The sequence below is a fragment of the Microcaecilia unicolor genome, chromosome 4 (genome assembly GCF_901765095.1).
Source record: "Microcaecilia unicolor chromosome 4, aMicUni1.1, whole genome shotgun sequence".
Classification (NCBI taxonomy): Eukaryota; Metazoa; Chordata; class Amphibia; order Gymnophiona; family Siphonopidae; genus Microcaecilia; species Microcaecilia unicolor.
In genome coordinates this window covers 164,131,030-164,151,237 of record NC_044034.1, presented here as the reverse complement: position 1 = coordinate 164,151,237, position 20,208 = coordinate 164,131,030, and the positions used below count along the sequence as shown (strand labels likewise).

The 20,208-nt window shown below is 45.0% G+C and overlaps 1 protein-coding gene across 3 annotated transcripts in view; it reads left to right on the top strand.

Moving 5' to 3' along the window:
• Nucleotides 1-20,208, top strand: part of CHST1 (carbohydrate sulfotransferase 1) — a 100,751-nt gene that overhangs the window by 34,261 nt on the left and 46,282 nt on the right. For all 3 annotated transcript variants that reach the window (XM_030199482.1, XM_030199483.1, XM_030199484.1), the window contains one exon: nt 4,919-4,996. The gene's annotated coding sequence lies outside the window, so the exon portion shown is untranslated. The remainder of the gene's footprint in view (nt 1-4,918; nt 4,997-20,208) is intronic.

Here is a 20,208-nt window from a genome sequence, read left to right as displayed (position 1 = left end):
CAGCTGCAAAGGAATGAAATACAAAATAATGCATGCGTCAAACTTTACCTACCTGAGCACACAGTTATGGAACGCACTGCCACGCAGCTTGAAATCGATATTCGAAAGAACGAACTTCCGCATACTATTGAAGACACATCTCTTTAATAAAGCGTACCACAAAGATCAACAATTGTGAATATGCACAACTCGCACATCTACATTCAGAACTTGTTTCATAATATCTGCTTGTACACTATGATTTCGTTTATTATGTTTGTTTTACTATCATCATGCTGACCAAGATCCTGCAATACCAAATGTTTATCTATTAACATTCCTGCACTACTCATGATGTATTGTAAGCCACTTTGAGCCTGCAAAGAGGTGGGATAAGGTGGGATACAAATGCAACAAAATAAATAAATACATACATACATAGCTCCCTTACCTTGTGTGCTGAGCCCCCCCCCCCCCAAACCCACTACCCACAACTGTACACCACTACCATAGCCCTAAGGGGTGAAGGGGGGCACCTAGATGTGGATATAGTGGGTTTCTGGTGGGTTTTGGAGGGCTCACATATACCACCACAAGTGTAACAGGTAGAGGGGGATGGTCCTGGTTCCGCCTGCCTGAAGTGCAGTGCACCCACTAAAACTGCTCCAGGGACCTGCATACTGCTGCGATGGACCTGAGTATGACATTTGAGGCTGTCACAAAATATTTTTAAAGATGTTTTTTGAGGGTGGGGAGGGGGTTAGTGACCACTGGGGGAGTAAGGGGAGGTCATCCCCGATTCCCTCCGGTGGTCATCTGGTCAGTTTGGGCACCTTTTTGTGCCTTGGTTGTAAGAAAAACTGGAAGTCAGGGACGCCCTTTTTCCCATTATGGGTCAAGGACACCCATGTGTTAGGCACGTCCAAGTCCCGCCTTTGCTATGCCTCCGACACGCTCCCGGTAACTTTGGTCATCCCCGTGACGGAAAGCAGTTGGGGATGCCGAAAATCGGCTTTTGATTATGCCGATTTGGGCGACCCTGTGAGAAGGACACACATCTTCCGATTTGTGTCGAAAGATGGGCGTCCTTCTCTTTTGAAAATAAGCCTGAAAGGCACCCATTATTTTCCTATGGGCATCTTATCATTTAGTGAGCTAATCATTAATGCAGGCTAAATCTATTAGAACGCCTCAGTAAAAGTGTCACAACTGTGAGGAATGATCTGGAGTAGTGAGCTCTTGGGCCGTTACCGAGGACCGGCAGCAGCAGGTGAACCACCCAAACAAGAAGCGAGGCTAACCACCGACAGGCTGGTACAAGATTCAGGACTCTCAAACAGGCTTGGCTGGACAGAATTCTGGAATGGACTTGGCTTGGCTGGAGCTGGATACTAGAACGGACTTGGCGTGGCTTGGCTGGAACTGGATGCTGGAACGGGCTTGGCTGGAACCGGATGCTGGAAAGGACTTGGCTTGGCTGGAATCAGCTGCTGGAACCGGATTCAGGATACTGGAACAGGATTCAGGATACTGGAACAGGCTAGGTTGGAATGAAAGCTAAAAACAAACAGGGCAGACACAAGCAGGATGGAAACTGAAATTGAAGACAAACAGGGCAGGCACAAGTAGAAAGGGAACGGAAGCTGAAGACAAACAGGGCAAGAACTAGCAGGGCAGGAACTGCAACAAGCATACACAGACAAAAACTCATCTGAAGACCTCTGTTGCAAAGGCAAGCCTGAAAGTTCCCAGGTGCTTAATAAAGGCAATTACAGATGAGGTGACAGGTAAGAGTGAGGCTTGACAGCAGAAACACCTGAGCACAGCTTGATTGCAAGAGCACCAAAGTGAGGCTTGGCTGCAGGAACCCCAAAGCAAGTCTGGAATTCTGGAAGATCAGAATAGGACTGGAATGAACTCTGGAACATGCCTGGGAAACAGGAAGAAGACAGTCCACAGCAGCCACAGGGCCTGGTCACCTGGAGGCGAGGTGAGTGCAGGCATGGAATACAGTCACAATTGTGACAAAAAGGACCCCTAAATGATGATAAGTGTGTTTAATGGATCAAAGTTTTGGGTTTTGGGAATGTTTTTTTAAAAGAATATTGCAAAGTATAAAAAACTAGTGGAACCAAACCCGTTTCATCCAAAATGAAACGGGCGCTAGGAAGGCTCTCTTAAGTGATTTTTCCTCTCCCCTGCCCTCCCCTCCATGTCCAGCTATTCTTCCCTCCCCTCCCCTCCCATCCCCTCCGTGTCCCGCGATTCTGACCTCCCCTTGGCCTCCCCTCCATGTCCAGCGATTCTCCTCTGCCCTTCCCTTCGTGCCCCGCGATTCTGCCCTCCCCTCCATGTGCAGCGATTCTGCTCTTCCCTGCCCCCCCATCCGTGTCCCGCGATTCTCTCCTCTCCTCCCATCCCATCCATATCCATCGATTCTCATCTGCCCTGCCCTCCCATCCATGTCCCAAGATTCTGCCCTCCCCTCCATGTGCAGCGATTCTGCTCTTCCCTGCCCTCCCATCCATGTCCCACGATTCTCTCCTCTCCTCCCATCCATGTCCATCGATTCTCCTCTGCCCTGCCCTCTCCCTCCCCCTCGAAGTCCCGCGATTCTGTCCTTCCCTCCATTGCAGTGTTCCGTTGCCTACTTACCTTCAGTTGCTTTCGTCCAGAACATCCTGACGTCAGCTCGCCTCCAGCGTTCCCTTCCCTCTCACTGTTCCGCCCTCAGACATCATTACGTCTTTAAGCAAGGGCAGGACAGCGAGAGGGAAGATAACACTGGAGGCTTGCTGACGTCAGGATGTTACGAAGTCAGCCAGCCAGAGAACGTTGGAGGTACAAATTATATAGATAGATAGTTCCAACAAACCTGGTGTTTATTTTTATCCATGCTTTATTATGTATTTATCAAAACTTTTATGTACAGCTTTCCTGACCTCCCCCTTCCCCCCAAAAAAGAAGCAAAGTAAGAATACAGAAAAAACAATTATGCGCAATAAAAACTATAACTGAGCGTCCCATCACCAAACTCCAGTGTAGGTTGCTGTTTCCCTATGTAAAGAATTTCTTTTAGGAGAAAATCAGTAGGAGACTCTCAAGTCTAGTTATACCTACATTTGCTATCACTGAATTTTGGAGGGTTTTCATAGGCTTTCAGATTTATCTAGGAGGAGTAATTAGTTTTCCCTAGCTTAGAGAACCACAGGTGGTCCACAGAGGAATTGGAGCCATTTATCTTACATTTGAGTGATGGATTTTCAATATGTGATGTTTTGGAGTACTTCTGCAACAGACAGTTTGCTCAATGTGATGTGTTTAGTGTGTGGGTTCATGTGTGGACTCCCGATCTAGGATACTTTAGAGCTCGGCTCTCCTGCAGAGGTGCAGTTGATGGGATCAAACCTTTCTCTGTTTGCTGTGTACAGGAGAGCACTTGTAATGTGTTTGTTGAAAAAAAAAAGCCTTATACTCTGAGGGGCATTTTCGAACGGGGCCGGCCATCTCCTTGGGTGGCCATCTCCGGGGCCGGCTCCACAAATGGGCGGAGCCAACCGTATTTTCAAAAAAGATGGCCAGCCATCTTTTATTTCGATAATACGGTTGGGCCCGGCAAAATCTCGTCATAAATGTTGAGATTGCTGGGTTTGAGATGGGTGGCTTCGGTTTTCAGCGATAATGGAAACTGAAGCCGGCCATCTCAGACCCGGCCAAATCCAAGGTCGTGGGAGGGGCCAGCATTTGTAGTGCACTGGTCCCCCTGACATGCCAGGACACCAACCGGGCACTCTAGGGGGCACTGCAGTGGACTTCACAAATTGCTCCCAGGTGCATAGCTCCCTTACCTTCAGTGCTGAGTCCCCCAAAACCCACTGCCCCCAACTGTGCAACACTACCATAGTCCTTAAAGGGTAAAGGGGGGCACCTACATGTGGGTACAGTGGGTTTTGGGGGGGTTTGGAGAGCTCAACATTTACCACCACAAGTGTAACAGGTGGGGGGGGGGGGATGGGACTGGGTCCACCTGCCTGAGGTGCACTGCACCCACTAAAACTGCTCCATGGACCTGCATACTGCTGTCAGGGAGCTGGATATGACATTTGAGGCTGGCATACAGGCTGGCCAAAAAAGTTTTACTTTTTGTTTTTTTTTTAAGTGTGGGAGGGGGTTGGTGACCACTGGGGGAGTAAGGGGAGGTCATCCCTGATTCCCTCCGGTGGTCACCTGGTCAATTGGGGCACTTTTTTGAGGCTTGGTCGTGAATAAAAAGGGACCAAGTAAAGTCAGCCAAATGCTCATCAGGGCCGGCTTTCTTTTTTCCATTATTGGGTGAAGCCGGCCATCTGCTCACCACGCCCCTATCCCGCCTTCGCTACCCTACCGACACGCCCCCTTGAAGTTTCGCCGGCTCCGCAACGGAAAGCAGTTGGAGCCAGCCAAAATTGGTTTTCGATTATACCAATTTGGCTGGCTTCAGGAGATGGCTGGCCATCTCCCGATTTGTGTCGGAAGATGGCTGGCGATCTCGTTCGAAAATAAGCTGGTCTGTGTTCTTAATGGTTTTCCCTGCTAATGATCAGCAAAGAAGATCATGTATTTTTAAGAAATATGTTGAAGTAATTTGTCTATTTCCAATACAGATATGTGATTTGAAATGAGATTTTGTACGTTCAGTATGAAATATGACACAGAGAATTTTCTACCCATATGTAATTGTCTTAAGTTTTTCAAATCTTAGCAAGAGAAAAGAATTTCTTGTCTTATTGTCTAATATGTATTACTGCTTATTAAGTGGCATGAGATAGGAAGAGTACAGTCATTAGGGGTATACAGAGAAAACATTTTTGCTTCATTTTACATTTTTCATTTCATTTTGCATGGTTTTTGTCTAGTTTTCTCAACCTTTTTATTTTTTATCATTTTATTTCTTTTACAGGCAGTGAGCATTTGTTTGTCTCCTGTCCTCTGTTCCTCTGGGCCACTTTGAACCTAATTTTGGGAGATCAGCAGGCAGGTAGGTCTGAGCTGTGGGTTTAAAAATATATGTGCTGCTGCTGCTGCTCATTCAGTGACAACATGAAAAAAACGCTACAGATGATTTTTTTTTTACCATTTCAGTTGGGAAGCACAACAAAAGAAAAATATTGACATTTTTCTGTCATTCCAAATGCCTGCACTTCTCTTAACACTTACAAGTTGAAGTAAGTGTTTTGGCGTGAATAGAGGGAACTAGTTTTGTTTATGTAATACGTTTTCTATTTTTCTTATTGAAAAAAGAATAATCTACTCCTTGTATATATAAAATTTCCCGTTTTCCAGCCTGCAAGAGACACGTTTGTCCTTATTTTCATGTCCTTTTTGTGTTAGAATGTGAAGGAAGTGGTACAATGTGTCTAGTGGTAATACATGTTTCAGTGGCGTAGCCAGACCTGACTTTTTGGGTGGGCCCAGAGCTAATATGGGTGGGCCCTATGTATATAGGTGTGAGTAGTGTTTCTTGGGATACTACAAAATAATGCCTTAGAATGCTGCCCAACAGCTGCCCTGTATCAGTATAAACCACATACATACTTAATGGAAAAAACAATATTTGTAAATATAGTTACATTATGCCATATCAAACATGGCCAGACATTAGTCTACAATAATGGCAAACATCTCAATACACATGACGGGATCCTGCAATGATACATAACAATGTATTCAAATTCTGGTAGCATCTCAATAATGGCAACAAAATCCCGTCACTGCCAGTACTTTGTGAAGTAACACTAAATCCTGCAAGGAGGCTTCTTAGAGCCTATATTGCAAACTGTCAATAACAGTACCTTTAAAAAGGCAGCAGTGAATATACACAACAGCAATACGCATCCCATTGGAAAAGCCAGAAAAGTCAGACTCGTACATTCCCATACAAACTACATGCCAGCAGAAACTCTCACCTGCTCAGTCACATGCAGACCACAGAACAACCCTCATCAATTACAGAATAAAGGACCAAAAATTAGAAATGTATTGATTTATTTTCTAAATTTCTATGCCACACTATCTGCAATTCTAAGCAGATCACAATTCAACACACATAATTTTAAAACATATTACAAAAAATACAAAACATAAAGACCTTCCCTTCTCTACCACCCCCCCCCATCCATCCCTGTAGCCCAGTATCAATCCTTCCCTTCCCCACCATCCATCCCATAGCTAAGCATAAGCCCTATCCTACCACTCCACCCTCCCTGTTGCCTAGCATCAGCCCTGTCCTGCTCCCTACCCATCCCCATGGCATTAAATATAAGATTTTTTTTTAATGTTCTGGGCACTGCAGAGCCCACCTCCACCGCACCGGTCCACCCAGAGAAAACCGCCTACACTTTTTTTTTAAATTTTAACCTAGGCACTGCAGAGACCATCCCCACCCAAAAACCCACCAACATGAGAAATAGACAACTTTTTAAAAATTAACCTGGGCACTATTAACATTTATTGTTGGTGAATTTCTGGGTGGGGGTGGGCTCTTCATTGCCTAGGACAAGAGATATATTTAATGATTAAATATACTTTTTTTTTTTTTTGCTCTAGGCAGTGAAGAGTCCACCCCATCCAGAAGCCCACCACCAGAGCCATCATTTTGGTTACAAGAGTAATCAGAATGCTCGCTGGTGGTGGGCTTCTGGGTGGGAGTGGGCTCTTCAATACCTAGTGCAAAAAAAATATATTTTAATCATTAAATATACCTTTTTTGCCTTAGGCAGTGAAGTGCTTACCCCACCCAGAAGCCCACCACCACCAGCAAGTATTTTGAGTACAAACACTATCAATTACTACATGACACGGTAAAAAAATATATATGTATTTATTACCTGGCTCCTGTAGCTGTGTGGGGCCGCGGGGGAGTGCTGCTGCTGCGACTGTGATTGACTGACTCCCCAAGAGAACCGATTGAAAATCATAGACCCAGGTGGCAGGACAGGGCACAGGGTGGACTTGGAGCTGCGCCCGTGACCTTTCCCATGTGGCGCTGCATGCGGCATGGCGCCATCGTTCTGTGCGCAACTGCACACTGTGGGCCCCAGCCAGGCTGGGGGGGGGGAGACAGCAGTGCGGCGTGAGTGGCGCCAGCGCGTGCAGCTGAGATTGCTTACTATACATGAATGATAGCGGCTGCAACTCCGCAAGACTTTAATGCGAGATTACATGAGGCCCAGCATCTGGCCAAGGAGGAGCTGCCAGTGAGTGTGACTGCTGAGAAAAACAGGTGGGAGGTGGCTGAGTGGGGCCGCCACTGTGACAGCAGATTGGGCAGAAACTAAGGCTGTGGCAACACTGTGGCTGCTCAGCTGCTGTAAAACTGGGTGGGCCTAAGCCGAGATCAGGTGGGCCTGGACCCACCCAGCCCCACCCGCAGCTTCGCCCCTGACATGTTTTGTTCATGCTCTGTACTGGACATGGATCCAAAGAGGTTGCTGCAGGGTTGTTGAGAATGGGCCTAAAATAGTCCTTACTGAATATGGTTTATCCCACTTTTACTGTGTGCGCTTATGTTTGAAACATACTACCTGGTACATTAATAACGTGTGACTAGAAATTAGTGAAGGCAGTGTAACCCTGTCCCGGGGGTAGTGTGAGTCTGGGCCTTACCTAAGGTCCCTGTTGAGCATGAGAGGGGCCGAGTCCATAATTCTACTTGCCAGTTCAGGGTGCAGGCTGGGGTCGGAATGCTCTCTGGTAGGCCGGAGGGGTTCTCACCCGGTTTTATTCCCTCATGTTGAGAAAATTCACTCCACACCGGCTAGTTGAATGAACCAAAGAACTTTATTGAATAACTTTATGATAAATTTCCCATTCCAGGAATGCTTACAAAGGGTGACACTTATGTACAGTATTTAGAGTTCAAGTTGTAGATAAGATGGTTCAAAAGTTCTGAGTCATACTTGTCAACTTTAATGATCACATATGTTCTCCTAAACGAGGTTTAACAATTTATCCTGCTCTGGTTCTAGTTGTTAAAATATGTCCCATGCCAGACCTTGATTTGACCTCTGTGCTTCCAGTTCAGGACCTCCACTATTTCTATCCCTGACAAATCCTCTTAGTGGTGGATACTTCTGTCTTTTCCGAATTCACTGTTTCTCGGCTTAAGAGCAGGGTTTGTCTGTCACCTGGGTGTCTCTTTCACATCAACTTATCCTCTTCCCCTGGTTGAGGGAGCAGAATTCTCTTTAACAGCTCCTGCTGTGATGCAGGAGTTAGTTCCCACTATGTTAACTTGGTTAGTTTCTGAGGCCTGGGACCCTTCCTTAGGTCTTGGCAGGAGGCTGGGTAACCAAAGACCCTGTCAGTTTATCCCTTCACACTTTTATACCCGCTTATCCCGTCCCTCTTGGGTTGGGTAATTGATCAATCCCACCTTGATTCTTCCCATTTTTATCCCCCCCCCACCCCAGCAACAGGCTGATGTAGGGCCTTCCTTCCAGAAGGTTCATGAGCCCCAGGAGCTCCCAACCCTGAATCCAGCAGAAGGGGGTAGTTCTCCTGGGAGTTACAGCAGTAATTCTGATATTTATTAGGAAGATGATGGATGGACCTACTACTATTACTAGTACTATTTAACATTTCTAAAGCACTACCAGGGTTACGCAGCGCTGTACAATTTAACATAGAAGGACAGTCCCTGCTCAAAGAGCTTATAATCTAAAGGACAAATGTACAGTCAGTCAAGTGGGGGCAGTCTAGATTTCCTGAAAGGTATAAAGGTTAGGTGCCGAAAGCAACATTGAAGAGGTGGGCTTTCAGCAAGGATTTGAAGATGGATGGACCTATAGGATTCTTTAATCAGTTTTGTCCCCTTTTGACCAAAGATAGGTTTGGTGAGGATACTGAATGGTGCATCCTGATGGGAAGTATCAGAATGAACTATCCTGTGTGATATATATAACTTTTTTTTTTGATAACCTTAAGAGTCCCGAAGTTCACCCTCTACCTGTTTAGGAATGGACATGAGAATTGAAGTAACTGTGATTGAGCAGTCCCAACTATAACCCCCTTTGCAGTGAGGGCATAGCAGGAGGGCTGCACAAGAATCATAATGTGAGTGCCATTTTCAGAAATTAAGGTGATATGTAAGCATTTTCAGAAAGTCCTTACCAATTGTACCTATATATAATGTATTTATATTCTGCTATTACTGCACTCACACTGAATTACAAGAGAACACACAATAACATGAAATTTTAAATTACGAAATACATGTACCAATTTACAAAGGCCTAAAATTTAATTTCAAATTCAACTAATTGTACTTGTGGAATGCAAACTTCTAATTATTGCTTTTTTGAAACCACACCTGTTGAGTAATCTGTGACTTTGAAATCACGTAACTGGACTTGAAGCCATTATGACAAAGAGGAATGCTCTCTGTATTATGAGTTCCCACCCAAAGTCATTTACAACTGTCTGTTCTGAGGAAGTCAACATTACTGCCTTGTACGTATTTGCCCAAAAGTAATTGGCTATGCTTAGTTGTAATATAAACTCTTTCACATCCTTTCTTACCTTTTACAATTATAAAAGTAACAACTATAACGTATATATGTAAGAGGAAAAGCAAATAGATTGCAATTCCAGTTACACATACTCCTAAATCTATATATTGGACACACAATTTTGAGACTAGCATGCAATACAGACGTTTATAGAATGGTGGAGAACTTAATTATTTATTAGAATTAAGTGGTGTTAATTGGCTTTAACTGCCAGTAAGGACCCTTAAGTGACGTTAATTGGCACCAGTTTGCATTTATGGGCATAAGTGTGCTTAGGCGCGGTTCTGTAGAGTGGAACTGCAAAGGGGGCGTTAAGACGGGAGGGTATGGGTGGGTTAGGCTCTTATGCATTTAGTTTGTAGAATATTGTCAGCGGCGGGCCTTTGGCATGGTGTAAATGCTCGCACTCAAATACTGACGTACACTAATGTTTTATAATAGTTTCAGTGCCCAGTTTTGTCGTTTATAGAATACCTACTTAGTGCCTAAACTTTCGGCAACCTTTCAGGATTCAGGTGACCCACTGAAGGACTCCATAGAATGAATCAGCAAATGAATTAAAGCTCTGTAGCTTCCTCTTTGGGTGGGCTAATTTTCAATATATGCATAAGATATATTTGCATGTACTGCCTCTACCAAATGCACATTTATCTCATCCATATTTTCCTGTGGATACATGCCAAACTAGAGCTGTCAGGTGAGAGTCTAGGTCTCTGTTGAGAAACAGTGAGATAACGAGCAAGCCAAGATTTTGTGCTTGGCATAGACATAAGTACATAAGTGATGCCACACTGGGAAAAGACCAAGGGTCCATCGAGCCCAGTATCCTGTCCACGACAGCGGCCAATTCAGGCTAAGGGCACCTGGCAAGCTTCCCAAACGTACAAACATTCTATACATGTTATTCCTGGAATTGTGGATTTTTCCCAAGTCCATTTAGTGGTGGTTTATGGACTTGTCCTTTATGAAACCGTCTAACCCCTTTTTAAACTCTGCCAAGCTAACTACCTTCACCACGTTCTCCGGCAATGAATTCCACAGTTTAATTACGCATTGGGTGAAGAAAAGTTTTCTCCGATTTGTTTTACATTTACTACACTGTAGTTTCATCGTATGCCCCCTAGTCCTAGTATTTTTGGAAAGCGTGAACAGACGCTTCACATCCACCCGTTCCACTCCACTCATTATTTTATATACCTCTATCATGTCTCCCCTCAGCCGTCTCTTTGACGGAAGGGTAATGAGTAATGGATTCTGAAATACTGCCTTTCTGTGGTACAACCAAAGCAGTTTACATATTATGTTCATATACTTTCTTTGTCCCTAGTGGGCTCACAATCTACGTTTTTGTAACTGGAGCAATGGAGGGTTAGGTGACTTGCCCAGGGTCAAAAGCAGGGGCGTATCTGAACTGCGGCGGTAGGGGGGGGCCAGGGCCAGAGTGAGGGGGCACATTATAGCCCCCCCCCCGCCGCCATTGCCGATCCCCCTCCCCCCAGCCGCTGCCATTGCCAATCTCCCCCCCGCCGTTGCTGTCGCCTACCTTCGCTGGCGGGGGACCCCAACCCCCGCCAGCCGAGGTCCGCGTCCTCCTGCCGCTGCCGGCTGCCTGTAAAAGAATTCCATCAGCTGGCGGGGGACCCCCAACCCCCGCCAGCCAAGCCGAGGTCCTTTCATTTCTTCCACTAAAGCTGGCGCCGAAAGTTTCTTCTGACTGAGTCTGACGTCGCTGCACGTTGTACGTGCAGGACGTCAGACTCAGAAACAGAATGAAGCTCATTCTGTTTCTGAGTCTGACGTCCTGCACGTACAACGTGCAGCGACGTCAGACTCAGAAGAAACTTTCGGCGCCAGCTTTAGTGGAAGAAATGAAAGGACCTCGGCTTGGCTGGCGGGGGTTGGGGGTCCCCCGCCAGCTGACAGAATTCTTTTAAAGGCAGCCGGCAGCGGCAGGAGGATGCGGACCTAGGCTGGCGGGGGTTGGGGTCCCCCGCCAGCTGACGGAATTCTTTTAAAGGCAGCCGGCAGCGGCAGGAGGACGCGGACCTCGGCTGGCGGGGGTTGGGGTCCCCCGCCAGCGAAGGTAGGCGACAGCAACGGAGGGGGAGGGTTGGCAGCGGTAGGGGGGTCCAGGGCGAAATCTGCAGGGGCCCAGGCCCCTGAGGCCCCACGCAGATACGCCCCTGGTCAAAAGAAGCTGCAGTGGGAACTGAGCCCGGTTCCCCAGGTTCCTCAGCCCACTGCTCTAACCATTAGGCTACTCATTCACTCCTCCAGGTGCAAAAGTGAAAGATTGTGAGCCCATTAGGGACACAGAAAGGCTGAACGGATAAAGAAAAAGCTACAGTGCTGCTGAAGCCCACAAGAGGGAGATAACAATTATTTTGTGATTTTTTTTTTTTTAGATTTTAGGACCATTTGTAGTTGAAGCATTTATATTGACTTAATAATATATTTGTGACTAACTTTTGCGAACTGTGCCCCCACCATTAGGTCAATGATTTACTAGTTTTGCATCAGATTGCATGACTTCTGGAAAAGTTGAACTGGAGGAGCAAAAATTTTATTTTTTTTAGTGATTCACCCTCTAGCAGTATACACCAGATGAAGGGAATAGATTATCCAAAAGCTAGGTCAATAATAAACAAAAGAGTATTACCAACAGCTTGCATTGACCTTTATTTATACATATCCAAGGGGACTGACACACAAACCAACCTGCTTTATTCAAGATTTTTTTTTTTCACTGGAGGCCCAAACCAGATTGCTGGGAAACCACTGGACATGCTTTGGGATTGATGTAATTGTGGTGTGACAGCAGCCACTTCCCACTGCAGCATTACTGAAAGGAACAAGCAGTATGCTGTGATGGAACAGGGAGTGTGGGCCTGTTTTCTGCTCTGATGGCTAGTCTTTTTACAAGGTTCCTATTGTAAACACTTCCAGCAGTGGGAGTCAGTGGCTTGCCAGAACTGGAAGCCTACAGTGCTCCTGGAGCAAAATGATTTTTCTTGCTCTTAATTTACCTCACTGCAGAGGGGAGCTGGTTTCAGGGCTTCTTTTGTGGGGGTACTTGGGGGTACCGAGTACGAAAACGTTTTCCATTGTCTGCTAAAATTGACCCGTGGTCCCCAAGTTTTAATGAAAGAGCTCAGACTCTACACACCAATTGTGCTTTGTCATAGATTCTATGACTGGTTGCAGGGGGCCTTGCTATTGTAGGGTGGGTCCCTCAGTGATAACCCCACCCCGAAGGGTGGCCCTGACATTTGAGTACCGGCACCTTTTTTCACTAGAAAAAATGCACTGGCTGGTTTTATGTAAGTTATCTCTATTGCTGGCACAGGACTGCAGTGTCCACTAGTCTTAGTGGTAAAAGTCATGTCTTTTGCCAATATTTACAATGGTTTTCCAAACTTGGTCATCGCTGAGGTCTATGGGAGAACGTAGCTTAGTGTCTTGGGGACAAAAACCACAGATTAACAATGTGACCTCTGGGGCTGTTGGAGGCTGGATACTCTGTGAATTATGTATGGTTTACTGGATGAAATCTCTTTACTGCAGGCTCTGTTAATATATAGGCTAAATGTTATGCAAAGCTTGTCATTGAGTAACTTGTCTTATTGATAGAACAGTTATTGCCTGAGGGACTGCCAGGAGAGGGAGAGGGAGATGTGGAGATGAGTAGCTAGTATTGTTGGGGTGCAGAGAGAAAGATCCGTGTTTCTCTGTTTGCCCAGATCTGACCTCAGAGACTCATATTACCTCCGAACTCATCCAGAATAGTGCAGATCAGCACTGGAAAGATGGGTTTATTTTCATTGCTTGAATAATTTTGGTAGGTAAGAGGAAAGAGTAATATAAACTAGCATGACAGTAGCATCTTTGACAGCCTCCTTCATCAGGCTAAGCATGTTTCTAGGTGTAGCAGGAATCCTAATCTCTCTGCCATGCTAATGCAGGACTGCTACCACCTTCCAGTCCTCCATTCCTTCACCATGTCCCATCATTTGTTTATCACCTGTCACTTCCTTTCCACCACCAACTTGTCAACCTGTTGCCACCTCCTTGCAGCTCTCCACCCTTTCACCACCATTGTTACCTTGTTTTTACTGCTACAACCTTCCATCTCTTCACTACACTTTTTCACTTTTCTACCACTTATTTCAGCCCTCCATTTCCTCACTACCTTATTCTACCTTTGTTTCATCATGAAATGCTTTTACCAGTACAAACTTTCAACCTTGCTTCCTTTCACCCTTCCACACTCATACTGTGATTTCAACTACATTCAGTCCCTCCACCCCTCCTCCTTGTCCTTGAATAAAAACTTTAAAAGTAGCTGTGTTAGTCTGGTGCAACAAAATTGACAGAGGCAGGCGGCATTTTATGGATGAACCAGTTTATTGAGGCATGAGCTTTCAAGGACTAGAGGCCACTTTGTCTATAAGATGCTACCTGGCTCTGTCAGTTTTGCCTTTCATTGTTATCATTCTACTCTTCCCTTTCATGTGTCATTCTAACCCTTCCCTCCACCTACTGTCTTGCTATACAATCTCATCTAGCTCTCTACTTCCCAATCCTACACCTTTCTACTATATATGTTCACAATGATATTCTCATCCCCATCTTTCTTCTGGTGCTGACCACTCCATTCCTCTATCATTCCCTATTCATTCCCTTAGCTTTCAGTCTTCTGCAGGGTTTGTGACATATTTGTCTTGGGGAGGGGGCAAGAGATTATTTCCTGCTATCACAAATAATGAAACTTGCCTTGTCTCCTGAGCTCTGTCTGGAGTTGTCCTACAGCAAATTTAGATCGGCCCTAAAGACTCATCTATTTTGGAGAGCTTTTGGTGACAGACTTGGCTGTAGCACCTTGCTGTACCCTGGGGAGGATTAAGCTATCGAGACTGGCGGGTTGATTCTTGGGTGATTGCTTAACGCTTGGTTATATGATGTTTTTACCTACAGTGTTTGTGTATTTCTTTTATGATAAATGACGTTCTTTTCTAATTGTATTTTACTGTAAACTGCTTTGCTCTATCTGTGGAAAAGTGGTATATTAAACGCAATAAACCATAACCATAAAAGCTTTAAGTGTCTGCATTCAGGCCACGGTGAGTGTTATTGAATATGCTGCCAGAACCCTTATCCACACCCTTGTCGCCTCTCGCTTGGACTATTGCAATTTACTTCTCACTGGTCTTCCGATCAGCCATCTCTCTCCTCTCCAATCTGTCCAAAATTCTGCGGCACGACTTGTTTTCCGCCAGAATCGTTATACCCACACTAGCCGGCTCCTCAAGTCACTTCACTGGCTCCCTGTCTGCTTCGCATTCAGTTTAAACTTCTCGTACTGACCTTTAAATGCATTCACTCTGCAGCCCCACATTACCTCTCCACTCTCATCTCTCCCTACATTCCTCCCCGTGAACTCCGCTCACTGGACAAGTCTCGCTTGTCGGCCTCCTTCTCCTCCACTGCTAACTCTAGGCTTCGCTCCTTTTCTCTTGCGGCACCTTATGCCTGGAATAGACTTCCTGGACCTATACGTCTAGCTCCATCACTACCTGTTTTCAAATCTATGCTGAAAACCCACCTTTTCACTGCTGCTTTTAGCTCCTAGCCACAATTGCTCTCCCCTTGTCCCTTCCTCCCTTCTCACCCATTACTTCCCTCACCCTTAAGTGTCTTGTCTGTCTGTATTATTTAGATTGTAAGCTCTTTTGAGCAGGGACTGTCTCTTTGTATCAGGTGTTCAGCGCTGCGTGTGTCTGGTAGCACTATATAAATGCTAATAATAATAATAATAATTGTTAAAGATGTAGGGCGTGCACATGTATAACTAAGGGGCTAATTTTCAAAGCACTTAAGTGGTTTTAAAATACGCCTCTGTGTACCTAAATTTCTGGGGCAGGTTTTAACTGTTGCCAATGCTGTACCTGTTTTGTGGTGGGGGAAGAAGCTTATAGTTGCTCTCTGTATTATGTGGTCTGTGATTCCCATAGCAGCAAACAGAAGATAGGAATCAATGGGAGAGGAGGAAGTTGAGACTTTGAAAAAAGAATTTCGTGTCTCCTGCTCATTGGATTCAGTTTTTCTGACAATATATGGGAGGAGGCCCATGTTTTTTTTCTTCTCTAAGAACAAGGATATGGGTGAATGCTTGGAGGAATTCACACTGCACCTAAGGTGGGGCTTGTGTTTCAGCCTTGAGATCCAGGAGGGCTAGAAGGAATCTCATGGAAGCTCTGTGGCAGAGCAGAGATGGTGGAAACCTCTTGAGAGGCCAGGCAGAGCAGGGCTGTTAGTGTGCTGAGCCGCTGGAGCAGTGTGGAGCAAAGCGTCAGAGGTTAAGGACAGCCTAAGCTATTACTGGCTAGGAAGAATACCAGAGCAGTGGGACTAGATATAAATATTTAAATAATTCAACTGTGTCAGTTAATGAACCAATAATCCATTGCGATCATTCTTTGTTCATATTTCATTCTTGGGGAGATATATTTAACTACTCTACCAGTAGAAACTTTGGTAAATCTGTGCCAATCGGCTTCAAACTAGATGGACCATTGGTCTGACCCGATATGGCTATTATGGTCTACTGATGCCTGTCTGTTTGCTTCTGTGGAAATCACAGAGCAAGTACAGCAGAAGCAGCAGCAACACACTCCGCCCCCCCCCCCCCCCCCACCCCAGCAGCCACAGGAATATAGCATGAGCCAGTGGACACTGGAAGAAACTTTCTAAAAATGTCCAGTGATCACAATGAAAGCTACACATGTTCAATAAAAAGGAGTAACCATATAAGGTTAAATAAACACCTGTGCAGTTACAAACCCCATGGGTAGATTTTTCCCTGGAAAAATGGTCAGCAGAGAATTGTCTGATTTCTGCGCTTTGAGTGGAGGAGAAGCCTAGTAATTTCAGGAGCAGGCTGCTGCTTGTGACTTTGGGAGTCCACGCACTTACATGCTTTTTGGGGACTTTAACTTGCATTCTTGAATCCTGACTTATACAGTGATAGCTAACGTAGAGAACTGTTGATAATCGCAATAACTCAATATTACAGGTAGGAAGGAGGTATTGGTGCTATGATGTCAAGTTGGTATGAAACAATCAAGGACTACCAGTCATCCCAGTGAAAGCTACCCAGTCACTGAGCACTATCAGCATATTATAAAAAATAAAATAAAACTTTTTTTGCACATTGTATTATAGTTAATTTTTAGTTCTTGAGGTTTTTTGTTAGTAAGAGTATATTAAATTTTAACTGCCAGACCCTCAGCCATTCTTCTAACGTTTGGAGATCCCTTCTCATCGTTTCCACTCCCTCCAGGGTATCCACTCTATTGGCTATTTTCATGTCATCCGCAAAAAGGCACACCTTTCCTTCCAACCCTTCAGCAATATCTCCCACAAATATATTAAACAGAATAGGCCCCAGCACCGACCCCTGAGGAACTCAATTGCTCACCTTCCTTTCCTCCGAGCGGATTCCATTTACCGCCACCCTCTGCCACCTGTCGGTCAACCAGTTTCTTATCCAGTTCACCACTTTTATTCCTAAGTTCAACCCTTTCAGCTTATTTACGAGTCTTCTGTGGGGGACCATATCAAAGGCTTTGCTGAAGTCCAAGTAGATTACATCTAGCGCACGTCCCTCATCCAGATCTTTGGTCACCTAGTCAAAAAAGTCAATAAGATTCGTTTGACAGGATTTTCCTTTGGTAAAGCCATGTTGCCTCGGGTCCTGTAACCCGTAAGCTGCTAGAAAGTTAACTATCCTTTCTTTAAGCAGCAACTCCATTATTTTTCCTACCACCGATGTGTAGTTTCCCATTTCTTCCCTGTCTCCACTTTTGTGAAGAGGGACTACATCCACTCGTCTCCAGTCTCACGGAACCTCTCCCGTCTCTAAAGATCTATTAAATAAATCTTTAAGAGGTCCCGCCAGGACCTCTCTGAGCTCCTTCAGTATCCTGGGATGTATCCCATCGGCCCCATAGCTTTGTTCACCTTCAGATTCTCCAGCTGTTTATAAACTCTTTCTTCCGTAAACGGCGCAGTATCCGCTCCGTTCCCAGATGTTCCCTCAGCATCCAACCGCGGTCCTTCTCCAGGATTTTCCTCAGTGAACACCGAAGAGAAATAATTGTTTAGCATGTTCGCTTTATCTTCATCATTCTCCACATAGCCATTCTCATTATCGTTCAGTCTCGCTATTCCATTCCTATCTCTTCTCCTTTCTCCAATATATCTGAAAAAAGTCTTGTCATCTCTCTTTACATCTTTAGCCATTTTTTCTTCTGCTCACACTTTCGCTAGCCGTATTTCCCTCTTCGCTTCTTTCAGTTTAATGCGATAATCTTTTCTGTGATCCTCTCATTGCGTTCTTTTGTATTTCTTGAACAAAGCCTCTTTTGCTCTTATTTTTTCAGCTACTTGTTTGGAGAACCATATAGGCTTCCTACTACTCTTGTTTTTGTTTACTTTCCTCATAAAAAGATCAGTTGCCATATTTATAGCAGCCTTTAAGCTTGGACCACTGTTTTTCCACTTCTCCTACGCCTTCCCACGCCAACAGCTCCTTCTTCAGGTATTCCCCCATTTTATCAAAATCAGTACGTCTGCAATCCGCCTTTGCCCTTATATCAAACCATACGGTGTGATGATCACTATTACATAGATGGGCACCCACCCGGATATCGGAAACACTACCTCCATTAGTGAGCACTAGATCCAGCATCGACCCTTCCCTCGTGGGTTCCTTCACCATTTGTCTGAGCAAGGCACTTTGACAGGCATCCACAATCTCCCTACTTCTTTCCGATTCCGCAGACGGGATGTTCCAATCCACGTCAGACAAATTGAAATCTCCCAACAGTAGCTCCTCCCCTTTCAGCCCAATCTTTTGAATATCTTCTATCAGATCCTTATCTAACTTCTCCGTTTGCGCAGGAGGTCTGTAGATAACTCCCGTGTGGATACAGGTTCCGTCTTCTCTTTCCAGGACGATCCATAAAGCTTTTTATTTTCTCCAGGTTCCCCGCATTTCAGCCGCTCTGATATTCTCTCTCACATACTGTGAACAATCTATAGTGCTGGGACGAAGAAAGGGGAGTGACTGTTCCTTTAAAAGTCAGCGTCCTTCCTCATTCTGCCCTGCTAAGCGAGTAGTTCGCCCTCTGGTGGCCAAACCACCGGTGAAATCTCTAGCTCAGGGGAAAAACTACTCTCCCCAGAAGCCATTGCAGGGTCAGTTGGACTCCCAGGAGAGGGGGAGGGGGAGGGGGAAGTGAATGAATGGGAGATGAGTTCTGAGCCAGAGAATGAGATACAGCTGGGGGAAATGAGGGAGGAGAAAGAGATGGAATGTAATAAAGAGGAAGTGGGGGAAGAAGAGGAGGAGGAGTGTATGGAAGAGGCTGGTTTGGCTCAGACTCGGGGAGAAAAGGTAAAAGCTTTTGTGGCCTCTGTACTGCCAAGTCTGTGGATGTTGGGGGAGGCTAAAGTGAATCAGTGGAGAGGAGGCTGGTGGAAACAACTAACCCGGAAACAGTCTGCTTATAAAAGATAGTGCTGTGGGGTTAGCAGAATCAGCAACTGTCATGTGGAAAATAGGACTGAACTTTGTTGGAAATAATGACTGTTAATGATAAGCTGAACTATCTGTGCTGGAGGAGGGATTGAACTACCCTGTTTCCCTGAAAATAAGACAGTGTCTTATATTAATTTTTGCTCCCAAAGATGTGCTAGGTCATATTTTCAGGGGATGTCTTATTTTTCCATGAAGAATTCACATTTATTGTTGAACAAAAAAAAATGAACATTTATTACATACTGTACAGTAGTTGTCATCACAAACCAGCATAATCAGACAAACTGTGAATCCTATCAAGAATTTCTTGTTACTACCATTATTTCCATGTACAACAATCTATGGTACATTTACCGATCCTGATATTTATGAACACAAAGCAAGATTTATTCAATGACAGTCATGTCATCATCTTCTGGAACATCATCATAACAATCCAAACCCTGAATTTCCTGATGAATTTCTTGTGACTCCATTTCTTTCAGAATCATTGGCCCAAATCTCTCATGTCTAGCAATAGCACTGTCCTTAAATGAGTACTTCTTGTCAAGGTAGCCTGCCCGTAGTGCATTTGCAATGCAACTGTCAGTGATTTTCTCCCATGAATTCTTCACCCAAGTCACAACCTCTTGCAGTTTAGGCTTCACAAAGTTCCCACGCTGATTTCTCTCCATTCTATTTTCAATGTAGTCATTAATTTCCATGCGCAAATTGTTCTTGAATGGCTTGTTTATTGCAATATCAAGAGTCTGGAGATAGGCCGTCATTCCTGCGGGAATCATTATTTGATCTATTTTTCTTTCGTGAAGAAATTTCTTCATGTCTTTAGCGCGGTGTGTGCTGGCTGAATCCCAGACTAGCAGACCTCTTTGGCTCCCTCGCATAATAAGCGGCAGCATTAAATCGACCCACTTCCTTATAACTGCTTGTGTGGCCCAGGCTTTTTCAGTTTCAAGTATAAAAATGCCTGAAACACGTTCAATCTTATCCTTCTTGCCCTTAGAAATTATTAAAGGTGGGACTTTAGTGCCATCCAGAGGAATTGCCAAAATACAGGTAACACGTGCACTTTCGTAAGCA